Below are 16307 nucleotides of genomic sequence, written 5' to 3'. Positions count from 1 at the left end.
AATACTGTTATCCATACCAAGTTATAAGAATATTCTTGTAGCTTGTTTTTTTAACATATAGGTACAAATAAAAAATCCTTTAAATCCTTAAAGAATTACAGAAAGAATTCTAAAGAAATACGTATTGTTCTATAAAAAACCTTGAAAATGAACCTTAAGTAGGTTAATATCCGTTCTTATGCCCACTTTTGAGTTGAAATGTCTTAAAAAATATGAATTGGAATAATATAATCTATACGAAGATTATGAATTGTATGCCTTATTTTCGGTGCTTTCCTTCTTTTCACACAGTGCAGACTCTGTGCCTGGCTATATGTTATTGCATTTGGCTCGCTTGGCTCAACTCTCCCCCTCCCTTTCCCTCTCCAGCAGCTATCTCTGTCGCACACTCACTCACACACACGAAGACAGTTGCAGTGCCTGTCTGAGCTTTACAACTTCAATCAAATTCAATTGAGTTCAATTCAATTGTAACGTATTGTATTTTTATTGAGGCATAAAAAAAGGGAAGCTGCCGCGCCGCATGAGTGTGTGTAAGTGGGGGGGGGGGTGTTGTAAGTGTGTGTGTGTGTGTGTGGGGCACACTCTCGGATTTAACAAGTGCGACATAATGGCGCTGACAAGCAGCAAACTGGAACGAGATACATATACACACTCATAGGTGAAATGGGGGAAGGAACAACGCAATCACTGACACGCAGCATAAGGCTCAGAATCTCAGACCTTCCGCCCACCACCCACCTCACTTCTTTTTGGCGACGACTTTTATGACTTCAATTCAATTTGTTTACGAGCCAAGGGCTGCCAAAGTGTGAAACCTTCAGCAGCCTCCGCTCAGCCCCTTGCCATTTTCAAAGACCCGCGCACAAATGTATGCTATGCTAAATAAGTAACTCGGCGGCAGCAACAACAAGGTCACAGCCGGTGGGAAAGTGGGTGGTGCAAAGTGGGTGGTGCGGAACAGCGGCAGGTGATGAGCGTAAAATTTATGCAGCCACATGTAAGGCAGACACCATGAAAGTTGCCCAAAGGGGCAACCAGCGCTCGAGAAAGCTGCACTGTGAGAAAATGCGTGCCCAAATTGGTTGATTTTAAGGCCATAAGCTGTTTGTTGTGTTAATTTTACTTGTATACTTTTATAACTATTTTCCAATTTTTTTTTATTTAAATTAGTAGTATTTCAATATTTATCTAGTGTTTTTTATTTTTTACTCATATATTTATGTACAAATAATCGTACTAAATCTTTGTTGTACTCATTTAAGTTGTATACTTATTATTACAAGTATTTTTTTCTCCGTTTTTTGATTATATTAATATATTTACAATATTTCAAATATTGTCCCTTTTTTTTGGTTTTTGTGTTTTACTTTTGGCTTGAAAAATTAATAGTAGCAAATGTTTGTTGTAGTCATTATAGTTAAATATCTCCTTCAATTTTTTTTATTTTTACTTTTAGATTCAATAGTACCTATTTGTTACAATATTACAAATATTTTCCATCTTGAGATTTTTAATTTTGTCTAGTGGAGTTAAAAAAATATTTAGTAATATATGTTTTTACTTATTTTAGTTGTATTTTTTTTATCTATTTACTACCTTTCTTATTTGCCATATTTTAAATATATACAGTGGTCGGCATAAGTATTTTGACAAAATAAAAGTTAAGTATACTCATAACTTGAATTTACTTCTTGTAAACTATAGGCATCAATGGAAAGGTAATTTCAATGCCGTTTGAATGATACAATACATTTCTTTACCCATTCAGTACTTATTGAAAAGGACGAATTTGTGTAAATCAACTTTGAAATTTTAAAAAAAAACTTTTTTCCTCGTCTTGAAAACTTAAATTTTTTGATGCAAAAAGTTTCTTCAAACAAAAATAATAGTAACTGCAAAAAGAATTTTTCAAAAATCATTTTTCTTATATTTTTTATGAATTTTTGAAAATGCTTAAAAACAGGCATTTGAGCCATATTTTTGTCTTTTTCATACAAATTTTTTCCGACATTGTCACCTTCAAAAAATCATAAAAAATATAAGCAAAATGATATTTGAAAAATTTTTTTTGCAGTTACTATTATTTTTGTTTGAAGAAACTTTTTGCATCAAAAAATTTAAGTTTTCAAGACGAGGAAAAAAGTTTTTTTTTTAAATTTCAAAGTTGATTTACACAAATTCGTCCTTTTCAATAAGTACTGAATGGGTAAAGAAATGTATTGTATCATTCAAACGGCATTGAAATTACCTTTCCATTGATGCCTATAGTTTACAAGAAGTAAATTCAAGTTATGAGTATACTTAACTTTTATTTTGTCAAAATACATATGCCGACCAGTGTAAACAAAATTTATAAACAAATATATGATTATTAAAATTGAAATACAAAAAAAAAGCTTACAATCTTATAGTTTTAAATACCTTTCACTTTATAAGCCATTTATATTTGCACTTCCTAGTCCCCTTAATTCTTAAAGATTTCATGACCTAAAACATCATCGTTAAATATTTATAAACGTATTATTGAGATGTTTGTTTTTGTCTCTGTGCCGGAAAAAGCGTAAAGTACTTGGCACGCGGGAAAGGAGGTGAAGTGGGCTTCCCCGCATTAGGTTGACAGATTTTTCGGTATTATTGTCACGTCACGTCTGGCGGCGGATTTGGCACCAGCACACGACAGCTTAAAGCGCCAAAAGCGGCAACCACGCCGGGAAAGTCCTTGAAAAGGGCCAACTTTAAGGCCAGGACCGGGGCACTAATTAAGCAAACTCAAGTGGCCGTCGCCAGGTGGATTTCGGTTGCTACTTCTTGCATTTCTTTGTGCCGCCCTCCAAGTGCAGCCAATTAAATTTCATGGATAAACAGTGGGCGGGGGCTGGGGGAATCCCCTTCTGACTGCTGAGGTGACTTTGGGTTTGCCGGTGGACCGGGGATTTGCTGCCGCTGGCACTTTCAAGTTTCGCTCAAATTGAATTTCCAACAATTTTTGCCGCGTTGGCGTTATGAAGGTTCGCCCACAAAAGCGTTGCGAAAAAAAAATCGAAAATAAAACTGGGTGAGCAGGAAGAAAAGTAAGCAACAACAATGGGCGAAAAGAATATTGAGTGCCAGCACAATGGGCAACAAAGGGTTAAGTGTTTGATGAGCGGGGAATCACCGGCTAATTTGGGATTCACTAGGAAGCTTTGGAAAAACCCCTCGTTTTTTTTGGGTGACAAATCAATCAGCTGTAATCCAGACTTTCAAGGTTTTTTTCGTTTACCATTTTGGCATCTAGCAAACCTTTATAATACTTTTTAAATGTATTAAATATTTAAAAAAAGTTAATTTGACAAAATCTCTTTAAAAAATAGAACGTCATTAATTCTTTTAAGGATTATCTTTTTTTGATAAATTATTTTGGAAGCTGCTACCTTAGAAAATATTTTAGATACAAAGTTCTGCTATTTTTACTAGTTTTGTAAATTTAAATATAGCTTAAATAATTTTTTGGTAACAATTTTTAATGTAAATGAATTGTTTTCTCTTTCACTTCATCATATTAAATTCTAAAAGCCATATGATAATTTAATGTCCTCAAAATATACCTTAAAATAGATAAATATAATGGTTTTTATCTGTTTATTCTACGTTTTAGGGAATAATTGTACTTCTTAACCTTGCCCTTCTCGATTTTTTTACCATTGTGCTTAATTTGTTAGTGTCGAGGACATTCCAGGGGCGGTGTGAACTTCTGGGCCCGCAAAAGGGGTTGTTACGAGTTAATCGGAGAAAGGAAGAAGGGATTTGGAGGAGAAGAGCCGCAAGAAACCAGAAACAAAAACCAGTTAACAGCATTTTAAAATTACAAACAAACAAAAGGGAGGGAAACCCTAAATCAACTCGAGGATGACGTCGCCGACTGCCTTAACTCCACTTCAATTCTTTTCGCCCCCCCCCCCCCCTCTCTCTCTTAACTTAACCCCCTATTTTTCCTTAACCCCCCCTGGTTTTCCTTAACCCATTCGATGCTCTTAAGCGGCGGCAATCGCGTTTTTGCACAACTTTTTCAGACGTAATAAAAACGTTCAACTTTTGCCTAGTGCCTTGCATTCTGAGCGTTTCTTCTCCCCTTATTTTTTTCTTAATTTTTTTATTTTTTTTCCTCAGTTGCCTTTCGTTTTTTTGGACTTTTTGCTTTTGCTTTTGCCATTTTCATTTGCCGCCGCTGCAGTTTTCCTCTAGTTGGCGCAATTTTCCGCGTTTTCATCGTTTTAATCGATGTTGGTCAAAGTTGATGGCGTTGCACAGGGGCGGCGGGGATTTTTTTGGTTGGCGGAGAAGGGGGTTTTTCGGTTTGCCAGACAGACATTTGCTGGATAAGAGGGGGAAGGGGGCTGGGGAGAGGGGGCACCGAGCAACAGCAGCCATCGACAAGGACTAAAAATCTTTGTAACCATAATTAAAAGTTGTGCTGCCTGGCCGAGCCCCTCCGCCCCCCTTTCAGCAGCCCGCCCATGGCACTTGTGGTGCAAACAATAATTAATTTAAATTGAAACATTTTAGCGCGCTTGCTGCTGCGGGAAGTGGGAAAGAGAGGGTAAATACCAGGATGGGTTAAGGGTAAAGAGATGGCTATCCAAGGAATAAGTACTTAATAGCAGTTAGCAGAAATGTGACAGAGGACATGGGTTAAAGGTTGGGGGAAATAAGTTGATTACTGGCTATGACTTTGATTAATAAATACTTTACTCAAGCTTCATTTAATTTGTAAAATTAAAAAAAGTAGTTCGGTATGAAATATGATATGTTATTTATAATTATTTATAAGAATTTAAATTAAGAAGAAACATTTTATAGAGTTAGCAAACACTTTATTTTAATGTTAAACATTAACTTGACTTTAATTTAATTTGGAAATATTAATATTACTTTGGTAAGAACTAAAATACTTAAAACTATTTATCATAATTTAAATAAAGAAATAAAAACTTAAGAGCTAACAAAAATTATATCTTAATATTAAATTTTTACACTGCTTTAATTTTAATTTGTAAATATTGAAAGTACTCTGGTAAGAAATATGATATTAAGATATTTAAAATTATTTATGATAATTTAAATTTAGAAATAAATGTTAAGGATCGAACAAACATTTTATTTATATTTTTTAGTATTTACTTCACTTTAATGGCTGGGAAAATCAAAATAATCTATTGCTTTACTCTCGGCATTTATTAAAAATTGATTAACAAATCGAAGCATAATTAAGGCTGAATTGCTAACATTTCGAAATGTTTTGGACCAGGCACTTTGCTGCCCTTGGCCAACTTTCAACCGCAGTTAAGTCGGAAAGCCATCACAACTTGGGGAAAATATGGTTCAGCCCAAGAAAATCATATCGAATGGGGGAAAATATGCCACATCGATGCGAGGCAGAAGTTGCATTTAAGCGGAATTCTAGTGCAAATATTTCGTTGGAACTCGGACTCGAACTCGAACTTAAATATTTATTGAATATTTGTGTAGAGCGTTATCAACCACTTTGCCATTGGGCCTTGGCTAAAGCGTAGAGTTTATTTAATTTTATTTTATTGCCGCTTCTTTCTAAATACGTGCGCACCGCACACGGGCTGGCATTTATTTATTTATTTATTTACTTGCTTATTTATTGTGGCAAAATGTGGAAAATGCTGAAAATGTCGAAGCATTCGGCTGAAAATTGTTCTTATGCTTTTTTGTTGCCTTTGCACTTATTGTTATTGTTACTGCCATTTGAATTGTTATTGCTTTTGCGCCAGCCGAATTTATTGTGGTTTTTCTTTTGTTTCTGGCTAATTGTGATTGCATGTAACTGGAGCATTTTTAGGGGAATTATCTTTGCTTAATTGAATGACATGCCAATTAATTCGGTTACATTGACAGGGGTTAGGCGGAGGGGAAACATGGCTATTTCCTTGTAACTATTGATTGCCTGAATTATTGATTTTTATGTTCACTTAAGCTTGTATAAACAAGGATCTTGATTTGATGAGTGAGGCTTTGATTTCACAGTCATAGTAAAGCATGGAAATTAATCTATGAAGATTTGATTAATAAAATCTAGAAGATTTGGGACAAGGAAAGATGGTTTTTCCGTTTTTTGTATGTTTAAATGTTATTAAAAGATGTGAAAAGTTTTTCAAAGGTAATAACTCACATGCCTACACTGATAAAAAAGGAACTACTAAAAATATATACCTAAATATTGATTTCAAAAAACATAATAGTGAAATGCTAAGTAAGTATGTAAATGTAACCCATTACGACTTTATATGAAATTTCCATATTGATTTCATTAATCATTAAAATACACTTTTAAATTAATTTATTTAAAATCCATGTATGATAATATAAAATTGGGCAATCCTTGAATAAACTATAAATTATACGTATAATATTTTTATTCACAAAAGAAATGTATGAAAATTTATCAGAAAATATTAAAATTAAATATGAAATTAATGGGCTTACTACCGTGTTTTTTTTAGCAATGTGAGATATTTATCTCTCTTTATAAGAAAACAAATATTTTTTAAATAAAGAAAATATTTTCTTTTATAAAATACTGGAAAAAAGGCCTTTCTAGGCACTTTTACCTCTATATTTTTTCCTTTGCAAGGCTATTCTGATTTCATCGAGCCCCCAAAAGAGTGACTCCCGCATAATTCATGGCTGCACACCTCCAAATCACCTGTCAAGATGGAAACATAGTAGCCTACTTTTCAGGGTGTCCGTCGCACTATGGGGAAAATTACCACTTTATCTGGCATTTGCATGTTTTTTAAAAGTTTTCTAATTACGACAATTTTACTGTTAACGCATTAAGAAAACATCAGACTGTTATGCCCCAAACTCAAAATGTTAAATTTAACAGTCCCCTGTTAGAAAAACGGCTGTTAAGTCAGCTGTTGCAATCGAAAGCACGTGCGGCTAAGTTGTGTGAATTTGTACGCTGAGTTTGGATTTTAATATTTAATGATGGAACAACAACTAGAGGAAAACCAAAACATGAATGCTGATCTCGCAGGTTTGCACTGTGTGTTAAATGTACTAAATCGTTAAAATTGTGCGTGTGTATACTAATATTTTGCAGTTTTCTAAGAGCTTCCTTAGCTGAATTTTTAGAAACAAATTTCAACTTTGGAAAGGATTATCTAAGAGAGTTTAGAATTGTTTAAGTGTTTGTCCAAGTGATTGTTGTAGCGTTGTCAATTCTGAGTTTACAGGAATTGGTCCTAATGTCATATTTTTCCATATTTTGGCGGAATTTGCATTTTTATTAGGTAACCTCACTTTTTCCAACGTCGACTTGTTTGCAGTGTGGAATAGCGAGAGGGGCCGGCACGAGCGAGAGAAGGCCGTTCAAAGATATTTTGAACTGCATGCGTGCAATAATGTGGATGATAATATTTTAAAACATAAAAGTCACCAATTTTGCAACAATTTGTATTACAACTGGCTTAAATGTCATAGCTCTTATAAGAAAATGATGAAAATAAAGAAAATTAATTAAAAACTGGGTTTTCACAATTTTTAGGGCGGGAGGGGGCGTGGCGAAACTCCTATCTACAACGTAAGCACGTAGAGGTTACTGAATTTGAAAAGTTAATATCTAAAAATGCATGTAAAATATTATTTTTTCGATTTTTTGGGCAAAAGGGGCGTTGACACGCCCATTTTTCTAAAATAGGTTCTTATGGTCTATAACAACATAATAAAAAAAACCGCAGTGAAAAATCTCTTTTGGTTTACTCACAATAATAAATGCCAGATAAAGTGGTCATTTTCCCCATAGTGCGTCGGTGGCCATTTGCATTATGGCCGCAAAAACAGTGGCGCAGTTGCACTTGCCACTCGCTGTTGCAGTTGCAATTGCTGCGGCACAAAAAATAAAGCGAAAATAAAGAAAAATGAGACGGAAATGCCGCTGAATGGATGCGGCTGTCAAATGCCGTGCAATTTGCCATTCAGCCCCGCCCACCCAGCTGCCAAACTCGACTCAATCTCAGCTGCGGCAAATGCACAACAGAAGGGGGTTTGGGGGGCAACCATGGTTTGCGAGGGGGGGGGGGGCGGGCTATGTATGTTGCAAGTGCGTGGGCTGCAACAACGACGAAATGGGGCCATCTGGCAATCTATCTCCGACGCTTGCCATGAATTTTCTCCATTATACCACCCCCTCCCTCCTGAAAACAGGGGCGGCGGAAAAGGGGGTTTGGGAAAACCCAGGCAGCATGTGTGATGTATTGCTTTGTGTGATTCTGACAGAATTAGCAGCTGCTGCTGCCGAAAATTGTACAACAATTGCCGACTTGTCGGCCAAATAAAGTTTCGCATCTTCGATCAACGAATGGCCAACAAAAATATTTTTGGCCATATTCAAACTGCAAGCTCCCCCAAAAAAAAAGTAAAGTATCTAGATATTTATAAATAAGAAAACTTCCCCCAAAGAAGGTAGTCAGTTTTAATGTACTTTGAGTCTCCAAGGATAGATTAATTTGGTTTTTATGTAGCTGCGCTTTTAGGCCAGCAGCATATTTTTATATTTATTAGCCATTAGGCTGACCACAAAGTAACCAGTAACAACGGCCAAAAATGGTAAGGGAATGGGCCGCAGAACTTTGCCAATTAAAAGTTGATGCGAGTCGGCTTAAAGGTTGCCAAATCAAACGAAACTTTTGCTTATTTCGGGGTATAAATCGAAATGGGGGTAAAAGGTTTTCTCGTCAGAGAATACTTTTCGCCTGTCTATAGCCACAATTTGTTTGGCCCTTGATTAGCTTTGCATTTTATACTTGTTCCCTTGTTTGTTTTCATCTAATTGCTTATAGCTCAGGTTACTGAAGCTTATAGTTAATAATGGCTTAACTCAAATTGCTTGTTTTCGATTGCATTCAAGTTCTACAATTACTTGCAATTCTTTGACCCCCAAATCTCCCTTTACAACTTCCCCCACAACAAACATATGTACATACAGGCACACACAATAAAATAACTTTTAATTACGCACAACTAAGGGCTGCTTTGCATATGTGTGATAAATATATATATATTCTCTATCTCTATATATATATATTCTGTGTGGGACTCGCCGTAAAATGTAATTAGAGTTTTGTGTAGTGAAGTTGTCAGCTTTTGGATAACCGAAAACGAGCGTTTTAACAAGTTTAATTGGTGCAAAGTTGCACACAAGTTCATCGAGTGAACCTCCCACCGCTCGCAACTTTGGCCCAACTTTTCCCAAAATATATATACATCCATAAATGTACATATGCGGGCTGCATGCAACAATAAGTTGCAAGATTGAGCGACCGCCAACAGAAAGTTGTAACACAAATTGATCCGCAATTCGCTGCTATAATTGGTTCAATGGTGATTTGGGAGCTTAAATAGACTGGTAAAGTTTGATTTATATTTTTTAGATAGTAGTTTTTTTAAGTTAACAAATTATAACTATGGAATAATTTGTAAAATTCACACATGCATATTTTAAATAATCCAAAGAAGGATTTTTGTTTTGGAGATTCATGCAATTTCTTTAAAAGGTTTAACTAAATGGGGTTTAATGGATGTATGGGTTAATATCTCCAATAAGTTAAATAAATTACCTGAATTACCTGAAAAATCCACTGTAATTGATTATTTTTTGACACAATCATGGCATAAAAACTAAAATGTGTTTTGGATTCTAATCTTTGGACAGACCTTAAGAAGATATTTCAATTTCCCCCGGCTTAAAGTACATTTTCGTAAATGGGTTAAGGCGGGGAATTAACGCTTTGTGGTCTGCCGCTGACAAGAATACCACCCTCTTTTCAACCAGTTTGAGGATAAAAAGCCAAGCCAAGAGCTACAAACTTTCGCCAGACAACTTTTGTCATCTCATTCTTGACTTTAGAATTCTTTCTTTGATTTTTTGCCCGGCTTCCTGTTGTTGCTTTTGTTGTGCTTAGTGCAAAATTTTCATATTTACTAACTTATGCAGAAAGTGCCAGCCGCTGCCGCTGTTGTTGGCTAATGAAATGCAGTCGCTGCTGCAAGATCTTCTTCTGTCTAAAAGAAGCAGAAAAAAAGGACATGAAAATGGTAGAAAAAAAAAGAAAGCAGCGGCAAAGTGTCGGCGGCAACTTTTGCCAGCTGCCAAAACTGGAGACAGTTGATAGCCACCAAAACGGAGGACGGAGGTTGGGGAAATGCAAACTTGGCCCTAAGTAAATGCTGCCACTGCACACATACCTTTCCGCCGGGCTTTCCTTGCCACCACACCCACCCCCCGCCCACTTTTCACCTGCTGCTGGATTTTCTTCTGCTCTGCTTTCCTCTGTTCTCTTGGCTGGCAAATTGCCCAGCAACAAAAACAGCCCCAATTTGCCACTGGTTAACAAATTGAATTGCCAGTGACTCTGTCACTATCTTTGGTCTTTAGACACTGTCAGAAATAAATGAGTCCTCAAATTGGCCTATTAATCTTCAAGAGCATACAAACACTTTCAAATATTCTCGTGAAGTATTTTTGTTTGTTGCACGTTGTATATTGATTTTTGCTAACTATTCTAAATTGTTGTATTAAACTTACTGCAACTGCATGTATGTTCTTGAATACTGCAAGTTGCATAATATGCAAAAAATTTCTCAATTTCCAAGGGTGATGCAGATCTTTAGCACTGGAAGCAAGCTGTCCAAAACAGTCGGTCTTATAGCTATACTCCTTGATTTGGCTGAGCTACGATTGAAAAAACACAAAAAAAAGATTATTTTTGATAAAATCTGAAATAAAAAAAATCATGTTGCAAACTCTAAAAAAAATTGTCAAAAAATTAATTTTTCCAAAACTGATGCAGATCGTTAGCAGAGGAAGCAAGCTGTCTAAAACAGTCGGCCCTATAGCTATACTCCTTGACTTGGCAGAGCTACGATTGAAAAACCCCAAAAAGTTACGACTGAAAAACTGCAAAAAATAATGGTATTTTGTCTGAAATCCTTCTACCTATTTTTTGACCAAAACAAACTAGGTTTTTTGGCAATCATTTTGCGAAATAAAGTCGGAATTGGGAATGTCATACTTCGTTGAGCTCGTAATTAAATTCCCAATCGATTGGCATTCAAGCCCGGAAGCTTTAATTTTTGACCGATTTTCGCAAAAATAGACGATGTTACCCCTTATGAAAAATGTGAAATTTAGTCAAAAAATAAATTTCCCGGAATGTGATAGGGATCGGAAGCCTAGGTTGTTAGCTGCTCAAAACAGTAAGTCCTTCAGCTGTGCGCCTCGTTCTGACCAAGTTACGACTGAAAAACTGCAAGAAATAATGGTATTTTTGTCTAAAGTCCTTCTACCTATTTTTTGACCAAGACAAACTAGGTTTTTTGGCAATCATTTTGCGAAATAAAGTCGGAATTAGGAATGTCATACCTCGTTGAGCTCGTAATTAAATTCCCAATCGATTGGCATTCAAGCCCGGAAACTTAAATTTTTGACCGATTTTGACCTTATGAAAAATGTGAAATTTGGTCAAAAAACTAGTTTCCAGGAATGTGATGGGGATCGGAAGCCTAGGTTGTTAGCTGCTCAAAACAGTAAGTCTTTCAGCTGTGCGCCTCGTTCTGACCAAGTTACGACTGAAAAACTGCAAAAAATAATGGTATTTTTGTCTAAAATCCTTCTACCTATTTTTGACTAAAATCTGAAATCAAAAAAATGCAAAAATTGGTCGAAAAATAAATTTCCCCAAAAGTAATGCAGATCGTTAGGATAGATAGCAAACTGTCCAAAGCAGTCGGTTCTATAGCCGAACTCCTTGAGCAATGGCACGTACGTAGATCGGTTTTGTATTTGGAACCCTTTAATTTCAACAAACCAATCCCAAAAGCAAGTAATGCTCAACCTTTCCCAAATAACATTTTTATAAACAGTTTGTGGCATGAACATTTATTTACCTAAGACGACCTTCTGAACAGTATTTCGTTTAGTAGTGTAATATATCTCGTGTTTGTGTTACATTTGCGATATTATAAATTCGAGGTGTGATGTATAATGTAGTGCATGTCGGTTCGATAACGTTATATGGTCAAGCATAACATTTTATAATACGAGGTGTACTTCAATGAGTTGCGATGTGTTCTTCAGTACCTTCCAAATATGATAACATAATTCGATGTATTTATTTACGAGTATGATGCAAGTCCTCCATCCTCTATCGCACAGCCCCCAGTTATGTGTGGATACCTGGAATAGCTGCAAATGGGGATTATTAAAGTTAATCCTTGGATTCTTTGATCGTAGTACCAACCTTATCCTCAGGATGATAACGACGTCCTAATTCTGTTGAAACTTACATGTTATGGGCACATGCATAGAGTTTCCTTAAGAGTTAGTTTCGAGATTAATAGATCGTAACTATGATTCATTGAAAATAGATTACCTAGTTAAAACCTTAGTTACACGAGTGTCTGTTTAAAACTAAAAAGTTTCGTTTTGTGGGTCCTTAAATACATTATAATTTTGATAGGATAGCTGGAATAGCTGCAAGGTACGGGGTTTTTAACGCTAACCATCAGATTGTTAAATCGTAGTACCAACCTCATCCTCGTGATAATAGACGTTCTACTTCTGTTGAAGCTTACTTGTTAAGGGCATATGCATGAAGTTCCTAAAGGAGCAATTATTCACGGATTAGTAGATCGTAACTACATTATATTTAAATATATTACCTTAATTGGTGACGTGTCTGTTAAAAAGTGAAAGTTTCGTATCTGAGTCCTTAAATACCATAAATTTTGAGGGTTGCTGCCGATTTTGCACATCCATCCGTTTTAACAAAGTGGTTCAAAATTGTACGTCACTTGTGTTGAACATAGTGTGCTTTACCGTTTCTGTATCAGTTATTACATCCTCCAATAAGTTCTGTTGGTTTTAGCTGCCTTATAAAAGGTCTTTTTCTGGTTACTGGCGTATGCTACGAGCTCTCACGTGTGAAAATACCAAGTGTTTGGGTCTGTATTACGGAGGACTCTGCACGTTACATCCTGGGGCTATTCTACAGGTTTAGTTTTTGTGTTAAAAATCTGAAAACGAAAAACTTTCGATTTGTTAGACCGGAGAGTACAAAAAACAAACTTAATAAATTAAAAAAAAGGAAAACCGGTTTTTCACTTGCCGAAATAAGTTTATAGAACACGGAGATGTTGCGTTGTCGAGCCCAAAAACGAAACTGAAATTATTTGGGGCTCTGGCCCTTAGGTCCAAATCCAAATCGAAATTCGATTTGACAGTTGATTTCATGGCTAAGTTGATGCATTTGCTGGCTACAAAACCGTAAGGAAAAAATTGCTTCGATTTAGTTTTTTCTCTTTTTCTTTTAATTTAATTGCCCTAATATACAGGGACCGAAAATTATCAATACACTGGACAACAACAATTTTTTAAAAGGTGCAGGTGTTTGGACATTAAATGATGTAGACGTAAAAAGGCATATCTGCAGTTTTTCGCTTTTATCACGTGGTTTTAGTGAAATCGCGGTTCGAAAACCGCATTTAATATTTTGATCAAAGATATTTTCAAGAGTCGGTACTTAAATTCATTGATTAGCTGTTCAATAAATAGCTACGATTCTTTTCTGCAGATATAAATTAAAGGTTCTATCATATTTTAAGTGCTTAAGTGGTCTGTTAACCCTTTATTAACAAGGCGTTTAGTGTGGAGAACAGGCCTTTAAAAATCGAAATAAATGCATTTGCCTTAACATATTTTACATGCATATAGTTATATTTTTTCTTTTCCGTTTAAGGTATCACCATATCACGACCATATGCGTGAATTTATAGCATTTTTTTTTTGGCCAGTACTTTTTACCCATTGCACGTAGAGTAAAAGGGTGTATTAGATTCGTCGAATTGTGTAACAAGCGGAAGGAATCTTTTCCTACCCTATAAAATATATATATTCTTGATCCTCACCAGCCGAGTCGATATAGCAACGTAGATCGACATTTGTACGTAGAGCCTTGGGTAAACACATTGATTACATGTTTTAAAATATTTATCTTATATAATAATTGTCAATCTTCCCCCAATAACATTTTTATAAGCATTTTGTGGTATATATATTTATTTTAACTAAGGCGACGTTCTGAACAGTATTTGGCTTGGTTACGTTACGTTACGTTACATTATGTTTTTTCGATTCTTCTGTACATGCATATAAGTCGATGTGTGATTTACAATTTTGTGTGTCGGTACAATAACATTATCTTCATAATCGATCTGTGCTAAGGTTTCTGGATAAATAGAATATTTTATAATATGAAGTGTACTTCAATGTGTTGCTGTCTTCTTCAGCAGTTTGCAGGTATGATAATTTAATTCGATGCAAAGTTCAATATTTGCGAGTGTGATGCAAATCCTCATCCTCTATCGCGCAGCCTCAGTTGTGTGGATATCTGGAATAGCTGCAAAGACAGAGGCTTATTAAAGTTAATCCCAAGATTCTTTAATGGTAGTACCAACCTCATCCTCAGGATTATAACGGACGTCCTACTTCGGTTGAAGCTTACATGTTAAGGGCATATGCATAGAATTTCCTTAAGGAAGAGTTAGTTCTTAGATTAATATATCGATACTATGATTTTTACAATAGATTACCTAGTTGAAACCTTAATTACACGAGTGTCTGTTGAAAAGTGAAATTTTCGTATTGGGTCCCTGAGTACATTAAAAGGAGCTTATACATGCTAGGGGCACAGTATATAAATTCCTAAGGAGTGGGTTAGTTTTGGGATGAATAGATCGTAAATACATTTTGTTTCAATATATTACCTTAATTGGTGGCGTCTGTTGAAAAGTTAGTTTCGTTTTTGGGTCCTTGAGTACTACTAAATTTTGAGAGGGTAGCTGGCGATATTTGGGATTTTGCTCTTCCTTCCATTTTAACGAAGTGGCTCAAAATTGTACGTCACTTGTGTTGAACATAGTGTGCTTTACCGTTTCTGTATCAGTTAATACATCATCCAATAAGTTCTGTTGGTTTTAGCTGCCTTATAAAAGGTCTTTTTCTGGTTACTGGCGTCTGCTATGAGCGCCCACGTGTGAAAATACCAAGTGTGTGGGTCTGTATTACGGAGGACTCGTCACGTTACATCCTGGGGCTATTCTACAGGTAAATTTGGCGTTTTACATTTCTGAAAATGAAAAACCGCTTACTTTGTTAGACCAGAGTGTAAAAAAACCAAACTAAATAAATAAAATAAAAAGAAAAACTTGTTTTTCACTTGCCGAAATAATTTTATAAAACACGGAGATGTTCCGCTGTCGAGCCCAAAAACGAAACTAAAATTATTTTGGGCTCTGGCCCTTAGTTCCAAATCCAAATCGAAATTTGATTTGACAGTAGATATCATGGCTAACTTGATTAATTTCCTGGCTTCTAGATCGTAAGCAAAAATAATCATTGTACTTAACAGCAATCTGTACATTCTTAAAAGGTACAGACCTATTATTTCTTTAGTCGCTAGTTACAAAACCTTTTAAGAGAGAACCATTTACCAGTTTTTGGAGAACAGGTGAAACCTGTTGCATTTTGTGGCAAATGCATAGCTGTTAATTAAACGTTTTTTAAATCGCAGGATTTTCCTAGCTGCCCTCAAACCTTTTTGCACACCCTTTTCTTTTTTTTTTTTGGGTGAAGCCCCGAGGACTATTTAAATGGAAAACATTGACAAACAGATACCATTGCCTGTCGGGAGCAGATCCAATTGACAGGCGTGGTTCGGGGGGTTGACCTCAGTCCCCAGTCCCCAAAACCCAGACCTCGACAACAACATACTGCCCCTTAGCAGACCACCCAGTCCCATCCAATCCGATCCGATGCGGACCAATTCTCAGTTCCCCGGGGGAATGGTGGGGCACCCATTGTGAAAACAAAAGTTTGACTGACTGAGTGAGCGGCAGTGAGAAAGGCCAAGAGCAATGGCAAACCAACCAGGGTTTTCCACCAGTTTTTCCCGCCCCACTCCGTCTGTCAGTCTGTCTGGGTCCAGTTTTCACATTGATTTACGTGGGGAATGGGAAAAACAGAAGGGCCAGCCACTTAACGCTGCACACACGCTTCCTTGGGTGTATTATTTCCCTTCTTCCTTTCTTTTTTTTTGTTGCTTTTTTCATAACTGTCTGCCTCACATTTTATGGAGTTTATTAATTTGAGTGCTTTCCACCCTCCGGTGACACGGTTGTTCATGGGCTCAAACAACAAATGGCGATACTTGTTTTATTGAATGACCCCCACCCAC

The 16307-nt window shown here is 36.2% G+C and overlaps 2 long non-coding RNA genes across 2 annotated transcripts; both read right to left on the bottom strand.

Moving 5' to 3' along the window:
• Positions 1-11989: 11989 nt before the first annotated feature.
• On the bottom strand, positions 11990-13089 carry LOC119556815. The gene is made up of 5 exons (XR_005220001.1): positions 12736-13089; positions 12605-12674; positions 12447-12547; positions 12315-12387; positions 11990-12259 (listed from the first exon to the last, which is right to left on the bottom strand). It is a non-coding gene; the product is annotated as an uncharacterized LOC119556815 (long non-coding RNA).
• Positions 13090-14121: 1032 nt separating this feature from the next.
• LOC119556816 lies at positions 14122-15200 on the bottom strand. The gene is made up of 4 exons (XR_005220002.1): positions 14839-15200; positions 14665-14776; positions 14530-14603; positions 14122-14471 (listed from the first exon to the last, which is right to left on the bottom strand). It is a non-coding gene; the product is annotated as an uncharacterized LOC119556816 (long non-coding RNA).
• Positions 15201-16307: the final 1107 nt, after the last annotated feature.

Source organism: Drosophila subpulchrella, chromosome X (assembly GCF_014743375.2).
Source record: "Drosophila subpulchrella strain 33 F10 #4 breed RU33 chromosome X, RU_Dsub_v1.1 Primary Assembly, whole genome shotgun sequence".
Taxonomy (NCBI): Eukaryota; Metazoa; Arthropoda; class Insecta; order Diptera; family Drosophilidae; genus Drosophila; species Drosophila subpulchrella.
Note: the sequence above shows the minus strand (reverse complement) of the source record. Positions and strands in the feature narration are given on the sequence as shown.